The 24,352-nt window shown below is 33.1% G+C and overlaps 1 long non-coding RNA gene and 1 other non-coding gene across 6 annotated transcripts; both read right to left on the bottom strand.

Moving 5' to 3' along the window:
• Positions 1 to 13,168: 13,168 nt before the first annotated feature.
• On the bottom strand, positions 13,169 to 13,241 carry TRNAK-UUU (transfer RNA lysine (anticodon UUU)). Its single transcript has one exon. It is a non-coding gene; the product is annotated as a tRNA-Lys (tRNA).
• Positions 13,242 to 17,207: 3,966 nt separating this feature from the next.
• On the bottom strand, positions 17,208 to 22,897 carry LOC140967574 (uncharacterized). Of its 5 annotated transcripts, none has more exons than XR_012173603.1 (4): positions 22,566 to 22,897; positions 22,439 to 22,490; positions 20,558 to 22,313; positions 17,967 to 18,951 (listed from the first exon to the last, which is right to left on the bottom strand). It is a non-coding gene; the product is annotated as an uncharacterized lncRNA (long non-coding RNA). The 5 variants fall into 5 exon arrangements; XR_012173602.1 differs by having other exon boundaries at positions 22,439 to 22,517; positions 22,610 to 22,897; XR_012173601.1 differs by lacking the exons at positions 17,967 to 18,951; positions 22,439 to 22,490 and adding an exon at positions 17,208 to 17,554 and having other exon boundaries at positions 22,566 to 22,895.
• Between the last annotated feature and the right edge of the window lie 1,455 nt (positions 22,898 to 24,352).

The raw sequence follows: 24,352 nt of genomic DNA, 5'->3' as shown, positions 1-24,352 counted from the left end.
GGCATATGTCTTTGCTTATGTTTTTTTTTTTTTTTTTAGAAATCCGAAATATNTTTTTTTTTTTTTCAGAAATCCGAATTATGATAGCACCAAAATGTCTTTCATATGTTCTGCCTGATATTCCATCCTTGAATTGAGTTGAGCTAAGAACTCGAAAAAGTAAAGAATAAAGATGACATCGCTGCGTCCCAAGTTACATGACTAGTTCCATGATCCACAATTCATTTATTTCGAAATCTCTGCAAAAGCATCTGTGATGACTTTATGACACTGTCTTGAATTGAGAGAGAGGAATCTCATCAACAGATTTTCATTTCCCTGGGATCGGACATTTTTTGGTCCCAAATCATATCTAAGATCGATCTCTTGAAACCCCAGCAGGGATCGACTGACCCCTTCATCACAATATGTGGCGCTAACCTCGCTGATATTGGTTTCTTTTTGGGCAGACTCTCGTAGTGGCACTGTCACCTCATCATCTTTCCATTCTTTTGAACTGAATCGTTTAAATCTTCGTGATCCAATATGCTTCTGCTGCATCATTCTCTCTCTCTAATTGAAGTGCTCTTCAGTAATAGTATTTGATGGATGACTATAGCTACAAGATGAGTTGAAGCTCGTTGGAGAAGAAACATGATGCGGGTATCATCAATATCAGCAGACAGATGAAGCTGGAGTAAAATCTAGATTTTGATTTCTTTTATATGGTCTTTTTGCTTTTCTTCTCAATTCCCGAACATGTAATTGTCATATCATTTTCATCTGAATCACTGGAAACCGGTGAGTTGTACATCTTTATCTTACCTTCTGTTGAGTATCCATTTGATCGACTTTGACATTTGCCAAGTGATTCGATCTTTGATGATCGTCTGGACGTAGATGTGGGATGGCTTGGAAAGCTTGGGAATGAAATGTCACATGATTTAGAGTTGACAGGGGAGAACATGGATGTGACATCTTTTGGAGATTTAATAAAAAAATAAATCTTTAAATCATGTGATCGAATTTATATATCATAATATGATATGAATTTATGTTGAATTATCAGAAAATATAAATAACAGTAAACGCGTACCATAATTTATTTATTGATACAACATTGTAGTTATGAATCTTCCAAGACAACAGAAAATTGACCATCTTATTCTTGTCTCAGATGAGAGAGATCTAAAATATGTGTACAGTATACATTCCGTGTTATTTTATGTATCTCGGAGATCATAATTTTATATAACTTTAGCAGTCTTCAACTTATCAAAGAAAACTTAATTGAGCTGAGTTTCTACACATCACCATACCAATTTATTTAATATTTTGGAAACCCATAATTAATTAGATCACCTTATTGAGTCTTTTATTAGATAGCTTTTTCATGTACAATTAATTAATTAAATTATACGAGCCCACAAAATAGTTCCAACAATTCTCCACTTGGGCCACTAAGTTATACAAATATTGTACATACAAAAACTGGATTGTGCTCTTGCCATCTAAACCAAAATATTCGTTAACATTATGGTCTATCAATTATACCAATATTGAACCAAAGCGGTCATCACTACATTTCAAAGCACTAGATCCATCAATGATCACAATATCAGTATTATCAATAATATAGATCGAGTATGGATGTGTAACATGGAAATACATAAATGTGATCTAACAATAAAACGTGCATTTTCAACTGGTCCTCCTAATGACTCAAAGAGTCCAATAATAAACTTTCAACCAGGTGCTAAACTGAATTGAAAGTCATCACTTTATTTCAGAGTAATTCAAATAAATATTAGTCTGTACAAAAACTTAAATAATTTCAAATGAGTCAATGCTCAAGCCGAGTACAAACTCACATTGTAAAGACATAGCATCTATATGGACACCAATGTGTTTTACATGTCCATAAACATCTTGGGTGGCCAACCCATGACAAATGCATCCGCAATTATAGAGTTTGCAATAACATGCTCAATTGACATATAACAACTCTGAAATATTTACTTCAACTAGAAATTCCATGTCAATATATTTTGACTTTGACAAAGTTCAATTATTCTATAAATATAATATAACAGCTTTATTATCAAAATTGATCATCAATGGTTTCTTAGACCAATGATCATTGTTGGAGATAAAACTCCGCAACTTTATTGACTTTCCTAGTTACTCACTCCCACTAAAATCAACATACGAAATTAATTTTCATTTAATTTCATAATTACATGCATACATATTATCGATGAGCTTATCAATCAAAGAACTAATACAAATCATATTTGAATTTCGAAAAAACTGAAAAGTTTCATTAGCACATGGATAAAGGAAACACTTGATTTTTCTAAACATGAAACTAAAATCAAATTTAACTCTAAAAAATAGTGCAACAAAAAAGTTATCAAAATTCAAATACCAGGAAATAAAAACAGTTCCTAAATAAAGTTTTTAAAACACCAACAATCTTATTATTATTTTCCATATAATGTATTTTTCACATTTAGTTAGCAATTGGATACTTAAGCAACCTTTTCTTTGCACGCCAATTGACATATTTGAGACAATCTTTCTTCACATGCCTTTCTCCAATAGAGGCTGCGCTATTTTGCGCCAAATTTGGCGCAAGAGGGCACATAGGCACTTTTTTTTATAATTTTTTTTGTTTTAATTCTTATAAATATGTATTAATTTTATTATTTATTTTTAAATATAAATATTATTTAAATAATAATAAAATATTTATTTTATTATTTTAATAATGAGATATCTAAACATAAAAATTTAAAATAATAATTATTGATTTTTTAAATATTTATTTATGTTAATTATTAATAATTAAAAAATAATTTGATTTAATGATTTATAAATAATATAATTTAATATAAAGATGTTCACTTCGCACTACGAAATGTTTTAATTGATCATTTGTGAGATGAACATAGTCATTCAAATTATATAATTAAATTATAAACTTAAATATTATTATTTAAATTTATTAATAATATAATATTGATTATATAATATACACATTAGTCATAATTAAAAATATATTAAGTAAAAGATAATAATTAATATATGTAAAATAAAAGGAATATTTCGAGAATATTCTTTTTTGTGTGAGATTTGAAGTAAATGGGTAGGAGATGAATGTTGTATTGGTGCAGAAATCGCATTATTTTAGTGTGAAATTTGCACCAAAATAGATTTTATGGTTGGAGATGGCCTTAAGGTGAGTGTGTAGGACTCTAAATCATGTGTAAACAATACTTGATCATAACTTAACATCATGGCAGCCCCTTTACATATATAGAACAAGTTTTTGGATCAAAATTCATGAATTTAATACATGTATGTGCAATATTCCGAAAATAAACAAAATAACTTCGTGTTTTTCGTGCACACGATATTTAAAACGACACTACGATGTGATAGATGAGAAAAGGAGATGTATGACGTGCCTTTGCATTTTAAACGCACGAATATACGTTGACGATGAAGAACGGGGACGAGGAGACGATGGCTTTGGTGCTTCCCTTGAATATCCGAAAATTCTTCTTCAAAATATTGAGTGTGTGTATCGTGTGATTGAGAGAGAACTTGAGGGTGCAAAAATTCAGAAAGTGGCGTGACTTATGATGATTTTAGGGTGGGGTTTTTTTGAGTATTAATTAGTTAATTATTCTCTAATTAGGCTTAAGGCCACCAAGTAGGTAATTTAGGCACATCCGTACTTAATTAACTTATTATAAACAATTTTGTTTAAATACGTTTGTGAATTCATTAGCCGGATTGCCAAAACGTTTGCATTTTTGTTGAAAAACCAGAACCGATAAAATTTACGTCCCGACGTATAAAATCACCTCAAAACTCCTTATTTTAAAAAATATGAAAAACCAACTATCATATTTTAAATAATTAAAAATAATTATCCAATAAAAATATTTTCTATTTTTCAGCTCTCGGTCTCCGTTCCTCGATCGCAACTCGAATAACCTTTAAAAATATATTTTTATGCAACAATTAAAACATTTAATTATAATACAAAGGAATTTAATAATTGTATGCACGTGGTTTGCGTGGAAATTAAAATTTTCGAGGCGTTACAATCATAAAAATCATTTTAATCGTAAAGCTTTCAATCATATAGCATTTTGGTTGAAGTTTGATCCTTGAAAGTGACTAGCTTTTATCCTTTGGTCGACTGCAGTCTTCGCTCCACATGGTCCATGGGGGTGTGCACTAGGCTCCACTGTGGAAATACGATCGTCGAGATTCCTCTTGGACCTTTTCCCATAGACGAGGTCCCTCTGGGGCCTTCGCCCGAATATAAGCTCTCTCTGGGGCCTTGGCCCTCAAGTCATCCCCACAAAATCATATATCATATATCATATCTTGTGTTACAGTCAAATCACATCTCTCAAAATATTTTTCTTCTTCTTTAAAAATATAAAATAGCATAAATTTCCAAAAATAACATTTTAAACAGTATAATTTGCACAGCTTTACCATAATTCATAAAATAATATATTATCATCCAAAATCATCATTTTAAATCATAAAATATCATTAAACAAGTATTATGATACTTCGGGACGCTGCCAAGATTTTTTCGTATTTTTCTAAGTGTAAAATTACCGTTTTGCTCCTAGACGTAAAAATTCTCGATTTTATCTTTTTATCACTTTTAATGACATGAGATTATTCTAAATAATTATTTAAGCTTAAATATATTTTTTCATAATTTTATTCCGCTTAAAAATAGGCGTTTTAATTAATTCTTTAATTAACGTTTCGTGAGGCGATTAAATTTCGGATAATATCAAAACTCATTATTTTGATCCCAAATTTTAAACATAACATTTGTATTACCTATTCTACCATTGTGAGCCATGAACCACACCCGTGGACCCATGGTTCCAATTTTAATCTTTAAAATCTTGTTTTTGACACATGAAAGGACACACCGAGCTATCTCCTAAAATACTCGAGCCATGGTAAAGCTACCTCGAGCCAAACCCAAGCCAACCCATCTAGGAACCTTCCTGACCAAGCCCAGCCCATAGAACCTAGCTCAGGTTGCTCAAACTCTCCTCGACAGAGACCTTAGCTGCGCCCTTAGAACCTAACCACACTCAAAGACTCCTAGCCAAACCAGGACACTTCCAGCCGAGCCACTAGTTCAGGAAACCAGCAGCTGCGCGTTTCACCCTTTCTACGCTTCTAGAGTTGTAGCCTAACCAGGACTCTACTCCAACAGCAGCCATCGAGCCCAGCACACCCCAACCATCCCTAGACCTCACCCAGACCTAACTGAACCCAGCCCAGACCCCTGACCAGCGCCGCGAGCCACATGAAGCAAGACAACAGCCGCACGCGCTACAGCTCTCCAGGGTGCGCGAGTTGCTTCATCCACGTTTGCTCGTGCCAGTAGCGACCCAAGCCACTTCAGCCCCTGCCCAAACCCTGGACCATCTCCTTGGGACCCTGACAGACCACCCTGGCTCGCCCTCAGGTCAGCCGTGAGCCCCTCTACTCAGCCACACCATAAAACCCCCTCGGGAAGAGTCCTATGCAGCGAGGACTCTTCCCCAGCCCTGCTGAGCTAGTCCTAGCCTCCTAAGACTCTACCAGGCCCTCTCCCCTGACCTTCCTCGAGCCCCAGCCAGCCGTGGCCGAGCCCCAAGCCCCATGCATAGTAATCGAGCCACTTGAACCACAATCATGTTTTAACCAATAATCATTCATATTTTATCATTTATTGGCAGCGTACTCGTTGAATTCAAAAACGTTTTTAAAACAAGCGTGAAATCATTGTATTTTTGAAAATAAATGTTTTACCGTAAAAGATATCAACAAACACCTATATTTTTCATACATAAACAGTTAAATCATGCATAATATGATTTGTATGTTGTTTGAAAGGGTTTATAAAACGTGCCTTTGCGTTTATATAAAACGTGTCTTTGCGTTTATAACACTCGAATAGACGATCGTTGGCAAGGGTGCCACGTTGGACGACCGGACGATGAAAAACAAAAGCTTTTCTCTTCTCCTGAATTCTCGAAAATTGTTTGGTGTGTGAGAGTGAATTTTCGGATGCTAGGTGATGATTTGTGAGGTTTAAAAGACCTAGGTAGCATTAGGGGTGAGCATTCGGTCGGTTCGGTCGAATTAATTTTCATAACCGATGAAAACCGAACCGAATTAAAATCGGTTAATTCAGTATCTTTAAAAAAAATTTGTGATTTAACTTTAATTATATATGTAAATGTTTTTAACACTACAGTCTACATAAATGCATAAAAACATAAAATTACACATCGCAAATGTATAAGTTTTGTTTGAACACAATTAATACATGTTTTTTTTATAAAATAACATAACATGGGCGGGCGGCGTCTCGACCGATGACGAGAGATGGATGGGCGGCGGATGAAGTCAAGAGTGGAGAATAGAGAAGTGAGAATGAGAAAGCCAAAGCATTTAGAATTAGGATTGATTATAAAATAAAAAATTTAAATATATATAAAAATGATAAATAATAAAAATCTATTAAATAATAATATTTATTATATCAGTTAATTTTGTTAACCGATTTCAAAATTTTGAAAACCGTAACCGAACCGAATTAACCGAATTTTTTTAATTTGAAAACCGAATTTCCAAAATAACCGAATCGAATTTCTGAATTGACTCGGTTTGGTCGGTTAATTCGATTTAACCGAAATCTTGCTCACCCTAGGTAGCATATTTATAAATAACTTAACATGTTAATGGGATTTGGTTTTGGGTCTCCAAGTTTAGGGGCAATTAGACCTACTTAATTTAATTAAATTTGGTCCAATAACTCTTATTTAATTAAAACATAAAAGTTTATAAAATAAGTTTCCATAAAATAATATTTTTGATCTTTTAAAACTAGTTGTTTGCCCAAAACCGGTTTCTCGGAAAAAATCGAGCTCAACTCGTAAAATAATTCGAACTCCAACATTTTAAGAAAAATTAAATCATTTTTAAATCATATTAGGAAGCCTTGCCATTGATAAATAAAAATACATATTCTTGTCTTGGTCGTCCCCGGTCTCCATTCCCCTGTCTATTATCAAATATTCGAGTAAAATCCTTAATTTCATGTAATCTTGTCATATTATCATTTAATCATGCAATCATACATTTAATCATATAATAAATATCATGCTAGTATTTAAAAGCAATTAAATAAAACAATTAAGCAATTAAAATAAGTTTGCATACATGCGGTTTACGTATGTTAGTTTTTTGGACGTTACAGTAGTACACTTAAATATAATAGTTATTAGATACTGATAATAAATCCGGCCAACAATACGCTTTTCTTTGGATCAACAATTGCATGCATGGATAAATCCAAAATTATCACATATTAAATACCACATATTTTGTTAAATTTTTGCCTTAAAATGGCCTTCCTTTAAGACGATAATTTTTTGAATAAATTTAACACAATTTAATATCATATAATGTGTACAATCTGGGAAGAAAATAATATTCATTTGGACCGATTATTTTCCACATAGTTTAACACGTTTTAAGACCACATAATTATGTGCTTATAATCTGCAAAAATAACTTTCATTTGAGCCAGTTATTTTATGCGTAGACATAAACACACTTTTAGTAACTTATTGTGTCTGCAATATGACCAAAAAATAGTCTTTCCTTTAAGCTGACTATTTTTCGCATTGATATAACACACTTTAAGAAAATATATTGTACCTAAAATATGGTGAGAAAATATTCTTTCTTTGGGTCGATTATTTTCCGCATATATTTAGATTCATTTTAAAATGATCTATTGTGTTTGCAACTTGACTAAAAAATAGTATTCATTTGAGCCGACTATTTTTCGCATAAATTGAAATAATTTTTTTTTTTTTGAAATCTAACAATATCCACATGTATCAAAAAATCACTTTAATGACATGTAATTTAAATTTAACCAAATTTGAGATATAAGATATTTATTTACCTCAATGTTTTTACAAAATAAAATTAATTTACTTTAATTAGACAAAATAAAGTATATAGATCGAATATTCAAGAAATAACATATTTCCACTTTATAATTATTCATTCATAAATATTTTATCGAAATAAAAAAGCGATAAAATAATGAATAAATTCATATTAATTATTTCATGCATTTTGAAATCGTAAAATTTAATTTCGCAAATCAAAATTGAGGAAATCAAAGTTTAATAAAATGTCAAAATTTTGAATTTCAAAATCTAGTTGGAAATTTGACAATAAATAACATGCCCTTATATCCAACCAAAAATCCCCCAATCAAAATCAAACCCTAACCCTAGGTTCAAGAAGAAAACTGTCGTCACCTCCTTCATCCGGCGAACACAGACGCCGACGACCTCAGCCCATACATCACCAGCCATGGACGACCACATATGTATCTTCTCTGGCTACGATTTGGACGGAAATCACATTTTGTTTTGTTTTTTTAAATATGGTCACGCGATTCATAGCCAAACTCCGGCCAAATCTGATTGTTCCAGAAATTTTTATGGCCAATTGACAGAGGGTTATGGAGATCCAAAATGGGCAATATTTTACCTGAACAGCCGCCACCTGAAAGTGGTCGGAGAATGTCAGATTTGCTTGAAACCGGTGGCGCTAACCCAGATTTGAAAAAAATATAATTTCCGTTTTTTTATTTTAGAAAATAAATATGAATTTTGGGTATAAAATTCAAAAATACTAGATCCAAAGAGCATGAATTTATTTAGAACCAAATTCAAAAAACTTAAAAATCATATCTGAATCCAAAAATTTTATAAACTGGAAAATCACAAATGATTATAAAACTAATTTTATGTTTCAATCAATTAATTAAAAAATTTATCATAATTCAACATGAACGTGGCTCTAATACCACTTGTTGAAGATTTAATAAAAAATAAATCAATAAATCATATGATTGAATCCATATATCACAACAGATCTTGACTTCTTGTCGAATTATCCGAAAATATAAATAATAGTAAACACGTAGCAGAATCCATTGATTGATCTAGCATCATAGTTATGGATCTTCCAAGACAAAAGAGAATCAACCACCTTATTATTGTCTCAGATGAGAGCATGAGAGAGATCTATAATACATGTACCGTATATATTTTGTGTTATTCTGTGCCTCAGGGACCATAAACTTATATAATCTTAGCAGTGTTCATACCATCATAGAAGACTTAATTGAGCTTAGTTTTTACACATAAGGTGAACCATATCAATTTGTTTAATATTTGAAAACCCATAATTAATTAGATCACCTTATTGGATTATTTATTAGATAACTTTTCTATATACAATTAATTAAATTATGTGAGCTCATAAAATAGTTCCAACAACAGCAGACAAAGGGTTTCTAACCAATGAAGTTGGGTTTTTGGGACAACAAATTTGGAAGTGATCAGGCAAAGATAGCGGATGTTTATGACCTTTTCCCATCTTTTCTCAAATGTGAATATTGTAAAATGTGCAACCCGAGACCAATGTTTGTATATATGAAAAAATTCACAAACCCGAATCAGATAAAACCCAGGGATAAAAAAGGACAGGCCAACATGGGATTTTTCTATTTGCCACACAAGGAAATCTTCGGCTGCCTACAGTGAAGGAGTCTACTTTCTAACGTACACGCTTTGATTAGAGTACAAGAAATTAATCGACAAAAATTTTTAATTACATAAGTTATTGTAGGGGAAAATTAAAACTATTAGGAGATGAGCTGAAACGGGGGATTTTTTTAATCTTTTTAGTTCCACTGTGTGTGTTGGTGGATGTATGGTCCTTTTTATTTTTCTATCAATTTCATTCCATTTACCGCTCGAAAATCATGTTTTTTAACCACCGGTTTTGGATAGATCAAATTATACTCTTTGGAAAGTTAAGATGAGGATTTACATAAAATCCATCGAAGAAAAAGTATGACAGCACGTTTTAGATGGTTGGATTCCACCAAGAATTGTGGATGCGGATGATGAAATTCGCATCAAACCAGAGAGTGCATAAACAACTGATAAGTCCAAACTTCGAATTTCAACTCAAAGCACTCAATGGAATTTTTAATTCGGTCGACATCAACATGTTTAATTTGATCACCAACTGCATCTCTGACAAAGATGCATGAGAAATTCTTCAAAAGCACTGTGAATGATCTGAGAGTGTTTATAGAACAAAGATAAGGATGCTAACCTCTAAATCCGAAAGCTTGAGGATGAAAGATAACGAGACAATTGTTTAATATGATCGTAGGCTCCGTGATATTGAAAATGAAGCCTTCAGTCTCGATGATCCAATGTCAAATGAAAGACTGGTCAACAAGGTCTTATTCAATGAGGTTTCAAAAGATTAGAATCGGTTTAGTACAGAGAATGTTCTGGATTCGACCACTAAGCAAATGATGTGCCAATAAACATCGAAGGAACAAATATATGACTGTCTCCTTAAGTGATGAAGAATCTAAAGAAGAGCATGAATCCAATAAAGGAGAAAATCACTCACCTCTGTCTGATGTTATGAAGAAAAACGCTGGTTGCAAGTCAATCTGCTAGGTGTTTCCTCTGGTGTTGCAACATCTGGTCGCAACATATTTTCAAAATCAGTGTACCTCAATGCAAAAACTCTTGGTTATTTGAGTAATCGAGAAACCCAGGAAGTGGATGAAGATGAAATCACCCTAGAGAATGTGCAGACAATGTATGAAGAACTGTACGAGGACTAGATCAAAAGAAACAAGTTAAATTCGATCCTCTCAAAAAATAATACAAAATTGAAAGAGTGTGTGTCAAGACTTGAAGTAATTTTGAGTAAGAAGGACCTAGAATTGTTCAAAGTCAAGGATGATCTCGAAAGAGCATCAAAAATACTGACCAAGTTTAACTCCAGCTCAAAAAAACTTGAATCGATTTTAATAATGAAAAAAGACAAGAAGACTGATCTAGGGTTTAAAAATAATGTGTTTGAGTGTGGAGAATCTTCCAAATCTTGGTCACAACCTACTGTTTTTGTGAAGAAAATCAAATATACTTCAAACTCTGCAAGAGATACTTATTATGTCAAAGCTTCAACAACCAAGAAGCAAGATTCTGCTCAAAGGCCAAAGTAAAGAAAGCGACATTTCATTTGCCACTACTCCTATAATCCAGCCTACATCAAACCCTTTTGCTTCAAGTTGAGAGAATATTATATGAATTGAGAAGCAAACCGAATGTTGCACAAGGTTTTGCCCAACACCAAGCACAACACTATCAACATGAAATCTCCAATAAAAAAATTTTTGGTACATAAGGCTGAAATTCGATGCTCTGTTATTTATACATCATTGAAAACTAACATTGGAAGTATTTTGTATTTCGACTGTGGGAGCTCGTGCCACATGACAGGGTCTAAGGAACCTCACTGACTATGTTGAATTAAGAAATGGACGTATGACTTATGAAGTAGGTGCAAAAGGTAGTATTGTTGGTAAATGAATTTTGAATGTGGATGAACTTTCAGAACTAGACAATGTGCTCCATGTTGAAGGACTCAGCTCAAACTTAATAATCATTCATTAACTTTGTGATGATAGCTTGCATGTTAAGTTTGATAAAAATAATTGTGAAGTTTTGGACAAAGCTAATGTTTGTGTCATGTCAGGTACAAGATCTGCTGATAATTGCTATCAACTGGTTGAGGATCATGCTTGCCGATATACCAAAGTAAGTGAATTGGAATTGTGACATCAAAATTTGGGACATGCAAACTTCAAGTCATTAAAAAACTTAGTAAGTATGATGATGTACGATATAAGCCCATTTTAATCTCATGAAGTGCATATGTTTGTGGATCATGCCAGAAAGGTAAGCACATTTGTTTTCCGCACCAAGTGTTGCAACACTTTGGGACAACACAGTGTAACGTCCGAAAAATCAACCTACGTAAACCACATGCATGCAAATTACTTGAATTGCTTGATTGTTTTATTTAACTGATTTTAAATGTTTACTTGATGCATATTAAATGATTAAAGATATGATTGCATGATTAAAAGATTATATGACATGTTTTCATGAAATTGAAGAATTTTACCTGAATATTCGATAATAGGCAAAAGAAAAGAGACCGGGAACGACCTAGACAAGAATGAATATTTTTCACTAAATATTTTCAAGTCTTCTCAATATGATTTAAAATGATTTAATTTTTCTAAAAATTTTAGAGTTCGAATTATTTTACAAGTCGAGCTCGATTTTTCTCGGGTTGAGCAAACAAAGAGTTTTTAAAATATCAAAAATATTATTTTTGAAACTAAATTTTATAAACATTTAAGTTTTAATTAAATAAGATTTATTGGGCTCAATTTAACTAAATTGAGTAGGACCAATTGCTCTTATACTTGGAGGCTCAAAACTAAAGCCCATTAACTTGCAAATTTAAAATCTATAAATATGTTACCTAGACTTCTCAAGCACCTTATACCAGCCAAAAATACACACCCACACACATACAATTTTCAAGAATTAAGAAGGGAGAAAAGTTAGGATTCTTTGTCGTCCGTTCGTCCTTCCTCGCCGACGATCACATATCCGAGCATTTTAAACGCAACGACACGTTTTCTAAACCATTTTTCACATCATTCAAATCATAATATGTATGTTTCAATTGTTTGTGCTTGAAAATATTTATGTTCGATGGTTTAACGTTTTGTCAAATATTTTCAAAAGTATTCAACGTTTTTACGTATATGTGATCGTATTATGATTTCCAACGAGCACACTGTCAACGTAGGATGAAATATGATTAGAACATGATTAATTCAAGGGACAATGCTTGCTGGAATCGCTCATGGATAGGGACAAGACAAATTCGTAAAATAAATTGTTTCAGTCGCTTTTGTCAGTTTGACTTGGCAACAATGTTTGTATATAATCTCTATAAAATTAGAATCTACATATATGCTTTTGAAATTATATATCTCTCACTAAATTAATGAATTTTAAATCGGGTTCAAACCTCAAACCAAATATTCGGTTTTATTTATATAATATACAAAATAAATAATAATATTCTCCATTCTATATTATGTTGTGTTGTGTCATGATTTTATGAAATGAAATTGGGAAAAAAAGAGTTGGCGAGTCGCCGTCTGTGGGAATCGAACCCACGACCACATGGTTAAAAGCCATGCGCTCTACCAGCTGAGCTAAGACGGCTTAGTGAAAACTGGGAAAGTTAATATTATTAATATCATTTTTTAAATGCTGGAATCCATTTATATAAATTTTAGAAATGCGCGTCCGAGGCGTCGGATCGTTTAATTCGATCATTCATATTTTCAGAACTCCTTTGTATTCTTCGATTATGTGGTACCTTCAAAATACACAAAGAAAAGATAGATACAGTAGTTGTTTGTTTAATTTCACTCCTTTTTTTTCCTTGTTTAATTTCATGATGACGTTTATTTCTGTATATATGTAGAATGACTACAAAACCAGTTCACTCTAAAGTGTTACAAGGAGGATCTCATCCAGCAATCCATTCATACCTCTCCAAATTCTTCAATCATTTTCAAGCTTGTATGATCGAAAAATGCAACTGTTTGAATCTTTTTCCAAGATTTATCATGTCATGCTCGGTCAGATTCATATTAAGATGCTAGAGAAAAGGTCCTTCTTACACAAATATTCTCTAAAAAGAAAAACAGACAGGAAAACCAAACATGAAAAAGATAAAACTAATCAAACATGTTTCGGAACAACTTTGCCCAGCTCCAACTCCAGTCGTTCCTATCTCCTCTTTAAAAGGCATGAAGATCGTGGAACCAAAAGAATCATTTCACCGGTCCAGTCTGCCACTAATTGATCCAAAGGACAAAGGTATTGGTATTCTTGTAGAATCACCCAAAATCTCACTAGTTCAAGCCACCATCAATCTTGTTATGGAGCGAGTTAATTAATTCGCAAAGGAAAATATGGCCGAGTTTGACAGCTGGGTAGATCACGGGATCATCACTTTGAAGTTATTATAAAAGAGAAGAAGGTGAAAGAGATAAGAACAATGGAACAGAGGATTCTGCTATGGGCAGAGACATGTGTTATCTCTTAAGCTCTCCAACGGCGAGAATTCATAGATCTTGAGCTGAAAGAAAGTTTCTTACGGTAATTAATGCAACAGAATGAAGAGAACTTTACCGCTCATGGACCTAATGCCAAGGATGATGCGGCTGTCATCGGTCAGCTCGAAATGGATGCCCTGTCTCTGTCGATGATGGTTAAAGTGAAGAGGCCGGAGTATGAACTCCTAGAAGCTGAGAAGACTTACATTTCTCCTGTCTTTGACATAGGAAAAGTCAAGCTAGTGAGAAGCTAGAATCTGAAGTTTTTCATGTAGAAGTGGCAGATGTTCCAGCTATTGAGAAGGTAGTAACGTCAGAACAAATTCAAGCCACCGAAACAGAAAATAAGGCATAATATGTTACAACTGCTCCTCCCTCGAATGTTAAAAATGAAGATCTCCCAGAGATTCCGTTAAGCTCAATGGATGAAGTGGTTAGGTCACTCTCACGATTTGAGTTTGACCAGTCAAATATGAACCCTTCTTCTCCAATGATGCAAGACCAGATCGCTGAAGACGTCCATTCTAGGGTAGAATCATTGCCAACCACTTTGAACGAAACATAAATACAAGTTGTTCCAATTATTTATCCAGAGAATCTGACCAGTTCGGATATGGTCATTTAGAGTGCAGGAAAACCTGCTGATGCTCAGATGCAAGTGGTTGAAAATCTCACCAATCCAACCGCTGATGATCAGACCATTCTAAGAGATCAACCAGTGACAGGATCGGTTAATATAGTCAGAGTGTTTAGAAAGAGTGTTGGATAAACACTTAGGCTTTTTGTTATCTTTTGAGGGATGAATCGGTCTTTTATATGACTGATCCTGAAATATTGTATGTCGAAATAAATCAGTCAACTAATAATAGTGCGGAAATAGACTGAAATATAGATTGAATACCAGTGTAAAATACTGTGAAAACTGAATAACTAATCAACTAGAACACACGAATTTTACGGATATTCGGAGTCTTCAAATGCTCCTACGCCAACCTTTCTATATCAAGGATATGTTTTTCACTAAAAGACTTTGATGTATTACAACATATTGTTATAATCCAATTCAGTTGGATTTATACACTTCCGAACTGAAACTCTTAGTTTTTCAAATTCCTTACAATCATAAAACTGATTCGCTCTTAACAAGTAGCTTGACTGCTATGCATTAATACAATGAAAATAAGAGCGTAAGTGTGCGATTTGTAGATTTAAAAAATGCTGGAAGAGAATATCGCAACTCAATGATCTTCAATAATGTGTTCAATATGTTCACCATCTTGTCTTCAACTGAGTCGATATACTATATATAGTCTTCGATCCCAACGGTCGTATTGAATGCATTTAATGACAAATATTCGTTGAATCGTCGTTTAGTTCAAGCTGTTGACTTTATCTGACAATGGTACGAAATATCAGACTGTTCTGCTATGTTACATTTGTTCTGCTTATGTACGAACTGGCAGTCTATCGGCTAATACTTCAACTGATGTCATGGCTAACTAATCAGGAGTCAACTGATCAGCAGATCAGTTCAGCTGGACATTTTCAGTCCAAACTGATATTCTTTCAGTTTGGGATACTTCAGTTGACGAGGACTCTCCCAGTTCAGTTAATCGATGTTTTCAGTTCTAAATATTGATTCTTTAATTGAACTTTTACGTCATTGGATTTAAATCTTATTTCAATTACGATTTGTCTGATCAGTTTGGTTCTTCAGTTTTCTTGCGAATATATTTGTCAAACTCTGAACTTATAATATTATAAAAATTTCCTCATTTTTGGTGTGTTGAGGATCGGACTGAGTTTAGAAGGGGGTTGAATAAACTCAACGACAAACTTAATCGATTTTTCAGAATGATGTGCTAGAGTCCTGTTAGAGATACTAGCAGATTCTTGTTCAAGCTTAAAGACCAGCAGATCACAAGATAATGTGCGGAAACGAGCTGTTGGTTAATAGGTGAAAAATAGCGAAACAGAAAAGCAGTAGATGGCACAAGGTTTGTTTCTGGAAGTTCGAAGATGAATCTTCTACGTCTCCCCTTCTTTTGTTTTCAGAAGGTATCACTAAAAGACTTTGGTGAATACAGTACAACAATTGTACACACCCACTTCAACAGGACTTACCCTTCGCCTACTGAAACTCTTAGTTATACAATTCAACTACTTGAAAGATCTTAAGTTCTGGAAAGAACTCTTTTCCAGTTACAGATTCTTCTATTAATGAAGTGAATAGCTTAAGAAGAGATAAAGAAAATAGCTAGCACAAAATGATCTCAAATGATCAAGTGTATGCAATGAAGCGTGTGCTGCTTTTTCAGTGTTGAGCTTTTGAGATAACTGAGAGTTCTAGCGATGCTCGAATGATATTCTTTGATTGAGATTTGTTCACTCTTCTTTCTTGAAAAGTGCTCCGTCTTCATATATAGGCTTAAACCAACGTTAAAATCTGAACGGCTCTTTTGACTTTTCAGTGATTCAGCTTTATTGCTGAAAATGGACTATGCAGAATACATTAAAGCAATCAGTCTCAGTTCATACCAAAAATGATAAACCGTCTTAAATGTTCCCGTACAACATTTAATGGCATTGAATGAAGCAATAAATGCTAGTATCACGTTAATAGATTAACGGTAATATTTAAAGACTTGAGATACGCAACAATCTGCTAGTGTCTATTTCGAGTTTGTATTTCTTCTAGTTCTGGTTTTAGCTAAGAAGTCATTTGTTAATTAGATTAAGCAGTACTTGATAAGTGCTGCTACTGGTTTTAGCGCGGCACAAGTGCTTCTGGTTTTCTACTTATTTACATCTACTGGTTTTGTACTAACATCTCCACAACAAAATTAAGTCTAACATGGTGTTTGACAAAACTTAGATGTCTTGGACTGATGAACTGATTAATCTGATGAAGAAATTGATTGTAGATAAAATAATATACAGATTTGTACATAATCAGAAAAGATCATTGAGTTTGAAAGAGGTAAGTACAAATTCGTAAAACATTTCAAAATGAAAAAAAAATACAGATGTCCAATAGATTATCAACTGACTTAGGACTCTTGATCATTTCCTGGACTTCTTTTGTCAGTTGGTTTGTCTGGTTCAGTCCTTTTCTTGCTGCTAGTCCCCACTGTTGTTGTCAGCTGTTCGTCCTTTTTTTTGTCAACACCTGCTGATCTAGTGAAGACAAGGACTACTGAACTGACTTGAGCAGAAACTTCAACTAGTTGATCTGGTACCAAGTCAATTTTCTTTGAGAGACTTTTGTGGACAAAATCAATCATGTTGCTTAGTAGTTCCTAAGACGAGAGTAAAATAGGGATTGTAACTGGTGGTGGACGTGGAAGGTAAGCTATCTCCTCCTCACGAGCCCCACGGTCCTCGCGATCAACCATGCGTCGGAGAGGTATGCTGTTCCATAATCCAAACCAACACATCACCAACATGCATAACAATAATATTCATATAACATATTAAATGTGATTCAAAACTTAAACACGCAATTAAAAAAAACTCGCACTTTAATATTGATTACATTTAAAATTGCAAAAACAAATAAACTTGAGGCGTAACTTCCTGAGCTTCTCGCAACAGACAGCAGGCACAACTTTTTATCATTAACTTGCTCTGATACTAACTATAACGACCTATACTTAATATACTACATAAAATATGCGAAAAATAAAATTTTTCTATCTAATTAATTTCATAATTCTTAACTTTTAAACTCAATAACAACATACACATCATTTTCGAAAATTTCACTAATTAAACCTAAAATTTGAAAAAAAAAAATAATTCAAATGCTGATTATTTTGAGGCATAAAAAAAACATCCACGTCAACGTCCATAAAATATTCCCAACGAACCAACAAAATAATTTGTTCTCAGCCATGACTAAACAAAATAAATCAGAATACTAAATCAGTTTTAACACTCATAAACTGCAAGGTCATTGGGCTTGCACTGCCTAAAGCCCGAGTTCGCTCCCAGATAATCGCCTCCAACTTCCTCAACAACGTCATCTGCATCAATCAAGTCTAATGAATCTAAAGACTCGGTATATATAAACTGTAAGTAGCAAATACTACATAATAAAAGCAAACCATGTGATTTAAACAAAATTAATATGTAAAATAACTTGGACAAAAATAAATACGACGTGACTTCCCTGCATAAATAATTTCATAAACTTGCTTCATGATTGACATAAGATAAACATAATCATTTTGCGTAGAGTTCTATTCATTGAAATGTGGCACCATAACATAATTCGTTTGATCAAACTAACGCCACAACGCTTGGCCGACAAGGATGACCATAATCCTTAGACTGGATATTCACTACCAACCATAAGATACTCATAAGATAAGTTGAAAAAGTCCCCAGACACGTTCTCCATCTTCCAGACCCGTACATGCAGAATTTGGTCATAAAACAACTTACATAACTCAAAAATAATATTTTTGCAGGTTATATTTATTTAAGAATGTCGTGGACCTCGTTGGATCGACCCCCGGACCCGGTGCCACCACTTATAACTTACAATTCAAAACATCTCGGAAACTTTCATCTTACCAGTACGACTCCCGAATTAATTAAAACCTCTGTCGACTTACCCTCACGACTCGAGACTCGACTCAACTTTGACCAGCAACCTAACACGTTGTCCTAGCCCAGCCCAAACCTACCCCCAACCATCCAAATCCGAAGAGCAACCCCCAAGCGCGTCGATGTTCTTCGTGGGACCAACAACTTCCGACCCTTGAAAGAACGATAAATAACATCCCGGATGATCCACACGACGCCTACGCAACAAAAATCATAAACTCTTGAAGGGTCTTGCGCAGAAAAATTTCATCATACAAATATATGTTTTAATTCAAGATTTCGTATATAAAAACGTTTTTCATGCATAAATATCATCAAATAGCAGTATATAACAAAATTGATCCGTCAAGAAAGATATAGAACATGGTCTTTACGTATAAAAACTCGAATAAACGAATATCGATGCAAAAAAACGTGGAGGATGAACGGAGAACGATCGCAAAATGTTTTTCCTTGACAAAACTTGTAAAAAAACTCACCGAAGTATGAATATAGGAAAGGAGAAGTGGTGGTGGCAGCTAAAGAGCCAAAAACGTTAGGTTTTTTGTGCGTGTGTGCGCGCATGTGGTGGGTGTGTGCGTTTATAATTTTTTGTAAAAAAAAAAAACTATGCAAATTTATTTAAATGCTAACATAACAATTTAATTATTAATTAAAACATAAAATAAATAATAAAATATTAAATACCATGTTCAAGAATTAAATCTCTTAATTTTTAAATTTGCTCATTAGGTTCTTTAAAATCTTTCAATTCACCTAAAATTTTAAACTTGACTTTAAAATGCTAAAATTCATAAATCATTTAAATTAACTAATTTCTTGACTTAAAATAAAAAATGACATATAATTTTAGCACATCAATCGTCCCAATCTCCTATTCCCGACTATACATCCAATATTCATTTGAAAAATTCAACCCAAAAAATACAATTAAATCTCATAAAATAAACATATAAATATTTAAAATAAATTAAACATGTTAACTACACCATTTAATTCATTCAAATTAATTAACTTAATAAATTATACATACGACATACGTATATTGATTTTAGACACTATAAGAAACAATCTCAAATATCAATGCAAAAAAAATTTAATAATCAAACCAGAAATATGATTTAAAAGCAGAAACGGGCAGGGAAAAAGGTTCAAAATTTGCACTTTTGTTCACGAAACAAACACTTGCCAAATATCTTCACACGATAAAAACACAGAGAGAACACCCAAAAACACAAAAAAGAGCAAACTGAAAGCAAGAAACTGGTATCCATGAGTAAGAAAAAAGAATGAAGTTTTTTTTAAATTTCAAAGGACCCTCAAACTAAAAGTTCACAAAAACGAAAAAATTGGCTGTCACAATATAAGGTACTATAATATAACATAAAGTCTGTTTTATATTGTATCACATAATATAATTCAATTTTACATAGAAATTTGGTTATTTTATCCATCTGCTAACCATTGTTGAATGCGATATTCAGTTTCTCTCTTGAGCTAAAAACCAATAATACTTATTTTTTAAAAAATTATGATCCAGAAAAAATTATATGTCCGATTCTTCTCCCCACATTGACCGGAACATGAAAAGTCACAAAAACTCGAGTCCAAATAAGACAACTTCGGAGGATCATTCGAGCCTTAGGTCTTCATGTACCAAGTTTCCACAGGTAAAATTTCATGCAACTTAATAAAAACGGAATTATTCCGAATAATGAATAGCCAAATAATGAATAACCAAAACAAAAGGACACGGCAACATAAATTGAAACGTCAAATCATATATCAAGAAAGCATATTCACCTCCAAGAACCTGGTTATGATAGCCCTGTTAACCTAAAAATAATAGCGCTTCCTCGGATCGTTTGACGACAAATTTCTGCATCATGCGCAACTAGACTAAATAATATCTTCACAAATTTCAACAGATGAACCAAGTTCTTTCTCCGAGTAGCAAACTAATATTCACCATATATCTTTCTTAGCTCAATGGATGAAGCTGACAGTTTGAATCAGGGTAGATAAGCAATTCAAATACCGATCTTCCAACCACCACAACAACAGAATCTCATAATAAACATGCACGGGTAACAGCAGTTCCACAAGTACAAAAACGTGAAAGCAATTCATGGCCAGGCTCCAACAGTCAATTGGCAAGCCACAGAGTGAAGATTGCTCATCTATTACAATTGACAGATGCCTCCCAAACTTTCATGACAAAGCTTTCCTCTAACATATTCTACATTACAACATATTGACCATTGATAGCTCAGAGTGTAACAAAAGTTTCAATGGCTTAATTGATATAGTTTCTAATGTACAACAGAAAATTCGCAGAACTTGGAAATATATGACGAAATGTATAAATTATGATACACAATGCCAAACATCAGAAGCATAATGTAAACACCGATGCGTATGTAAATCACGGACTAGTTAATAGAACAAAATTAGATGTGGATCGGACGATGACCAACAAACACAGTTGCTGTGATTACTGCAAGAAGAAAGTGTAGCAGAACTGTTTGGATTGCATGATTAACATTTACCCCATCAGGATGCCTGTAGATGGAAAACCTCATATTCCAATTTTACAGCTAAAATGGTATAAAGAAAATTTTCAAGAACTGAGAAAGTCCCACAACATTGTGATGGCTGTAACCGTACAACGTCCTTCATAAAGAAAACTATCATTGTTCTTAATTTGATAATAATAATAAGTTAAACATTTCCTTCTCATTGTTCTGAATTTTGATAATAATCAGTTAAACATACAAAGACACGAAGTTTCGTTTTTGTGAATCCAATTATCATAAATTTATTAGACAAATTGATGTGTGAAAATTGCAAAAAAAATTAGATGTGAACATTTTGGGCGATGCATCAAACAAGATACGAAGGAAAGCTGATTTATACCTTTGAATTCATTGATACTTTGGGTGATAGAGAATCCTTGTTTGCTTGCTTACTTCTTTCCTCGCAAAATTGAGATTCAGTGAGGTAATGAATGGATTGGAATAAAGTTTGATTAGTTGTAATCAGTATCCCATTCAAGGCCAAACTGCGGGATAGATTGCCGGATGCGCACCAACACCATAGAAGGAAACAAAAGCAAATGGCAAGAACAGAGAGAGAGAGAGAGAGAAAAAAAAAGACACAACGCGCACGAGAGAGGAGAGTCGGGCAATTTCCCGTACCATCTCCCCTCCAAAACAAAAAAAAAAATTTCATTGAATTCGAGACCTGCCATGCGAGCGCACCCATCATGGCAAAGGTCAAAATCGACAACCGATCGCCTCATCTTTCTAGCAACACATAAACCACCATGTTACACGACTATTTCCTCACCATTCTTTCACAACAAATCACACAACGATGCTATTGAAGCAATAACATGCAATTAAACACAATTATTTGTTAAAAACTTTCAAACCGCATGGTATTCGCTATTCCACTGCATAAATCCTCCACGCATCGATTGTATCTGAGACGGGAGAAAAAGGCTGAATCCGGTGAGCGAAGTACTGTTCGAAAAACCTTGTCATCGAACAAAGATCACCTAAGGATTTAAGATCAATCAAAACACGAAAAAAAAAAATAAGATCACGGACGTAAACTATAGCAAAAAAGGTAAAAATAAGATCCAAACAATCCAAAATCAAGAAAATCCGAATGAAAACTCGCCAGAGGTCATAGACACACGACTCTTGAGGAATACGGCCTTTGCGTCATAAACCTTCATCAATTCAGCCATAGATCATCTCTGCATAGGGTAAAATGATATTAAAAATACAAAACAGTCATAAAATACCTTCATCAAAGACCATGGATACTACGAGTAGATTCGTAAACTACCTTCATCGATCAGTCGAAATCCTCCACAAATCTCCCGAGCTTGGTCGATCGAAATCAAGAACGGAACCGAAAGAAAGGTCCCAGAAACGGATAATATCGTAGAAAAAATCCATGATCGAAACGCAGATCGTCGCACGATACAACATAATATGAAAGAAATTTTCGCAAAAGAGAATCAACGAAGCGAAATCTAAGAAAAAAGAGCGAGCTAAATAGCTGGTGTGGGCTTCATAGCGAGGCGGCGATAATAAAAGATTGCAAAGCAGCTGATTGGTTGGTGAAAAGGGCATTATTTATTGAACGGTGTGGATAGGTTATGTAGAGTAATCGACGGCTGGGATTGGATCCCGGAAATTTCAGATGCGAGTATTTGACGGTGATGAGAATTGGAATATATAAACATAAAAATTGGAGATTATATTTTAAAAAAAATAGTTGAAAAGTATTATTGAAAAGATATGATAGATACTAATGATATTATTAACTATTCAAATTCTGTAAATTTATTTTATAACGAAATCATTCTCTTTTATCTATATTTTCTACTATTCACAACACGTTATCAGCACGAGTGTCTTCAATGTAAAATTTATAAATAATTTATTCTTATTCTTGTATGAATGTTCTTGAAAAAGCACAATATTTAGATTTAATATTGATGCTCCCGAAGTAACTCAAATTATAGATTTATATTGATGCTCCTGAAGAAGCACAACTTTTAATTTTATGTTGATGCTCCTGAAGTAGCATAACACGACTTCATGTTGAAAAATTGATATATCTATGAATAAAATACAGATGAATAAGATTTACCAATATTCTCGAAAAATCTTGATTTAAAAATCATAAAGATCTATTAATATCTATGAATAATATTGATATAAAATATAACGTCATCATATTCATGAAGAATTTAGATAACTATCATATGTTTCGACAATATTCTTGAAGAATATTGATTGTAAATGTATTGTTGTTTTGATTCAAGTTTTTTTTATATCATATCTTGAATTGCTTGTTTAAGATTTATATTATTTGGATTTTGATGATTTAACTAGTCGCTAAAATATTATGTGAATACAAGTATTTAATAGTTTTATGATAATTTTTGAGTCAATCACAAAACTATAATTGATATTAATTGGACAAAAAAATAAATTTTTTTTTGTTCACAACCGCAACAGCAATGTGAGAAATTCTAGGTGTGGGAGTAATTTTTTTTAAGACATAAATTTTGTTATAATTTAATTTGTATTTCTTAAGTCCAAAGTGTTGGATTTTATTATTTATTTATTTTTTCAAGAAATATATGCCTTGTTTACGAAGTTGGACAGAATTATGTGATATTAGTTTTACTTATTTAGAATAATTGTGCATAAAAGAGTTTTATTTTCTCTTTAGTTTATAATGCAATAATTTGTAATTAGTGCAATTTGAAATAGATACATAAATTAGTAGTTGAGTACATCTCAATGTACACCAAATTTGATAGACTAAATGATATCATGTTCATATATATATATTTTTTTATGCACAAATGAAAACTAGATAATGGTTAGATAAAATAACTCATTATTTATATGCATCGATGTTAGTTTAACAAATAGAATAACAAAATTGCATGGTAAAAGAGGTAATATGTGCATAATTTGTTATAATATTTATTTTCAATAATAGTAATGCAATTTTACTCTATTTCTGTCATAATTCTAATTATATAAATTTTTTTTAAAGTTGCAATGC

Source organism: Primulina huaijiensis, chromosome 2, assembly GCF_012295235.1.
Source record: "Primulina huaijiensis isolate GDHJ02 chromosome 2, ASM1229523v2, whole genome shotgun sequence".
Lineage (NCBI taxonomy): Eukaryota > Viridiplantae > Streptophyta > Magnoliopsida > Lamiales > Gesneriaceae > Primulina > Primulina huaijiensis.
Note: the sequence above shows the minus strand (reverse complement) of the source record. Positions and strands in the feature narration are given on the sequence as shown.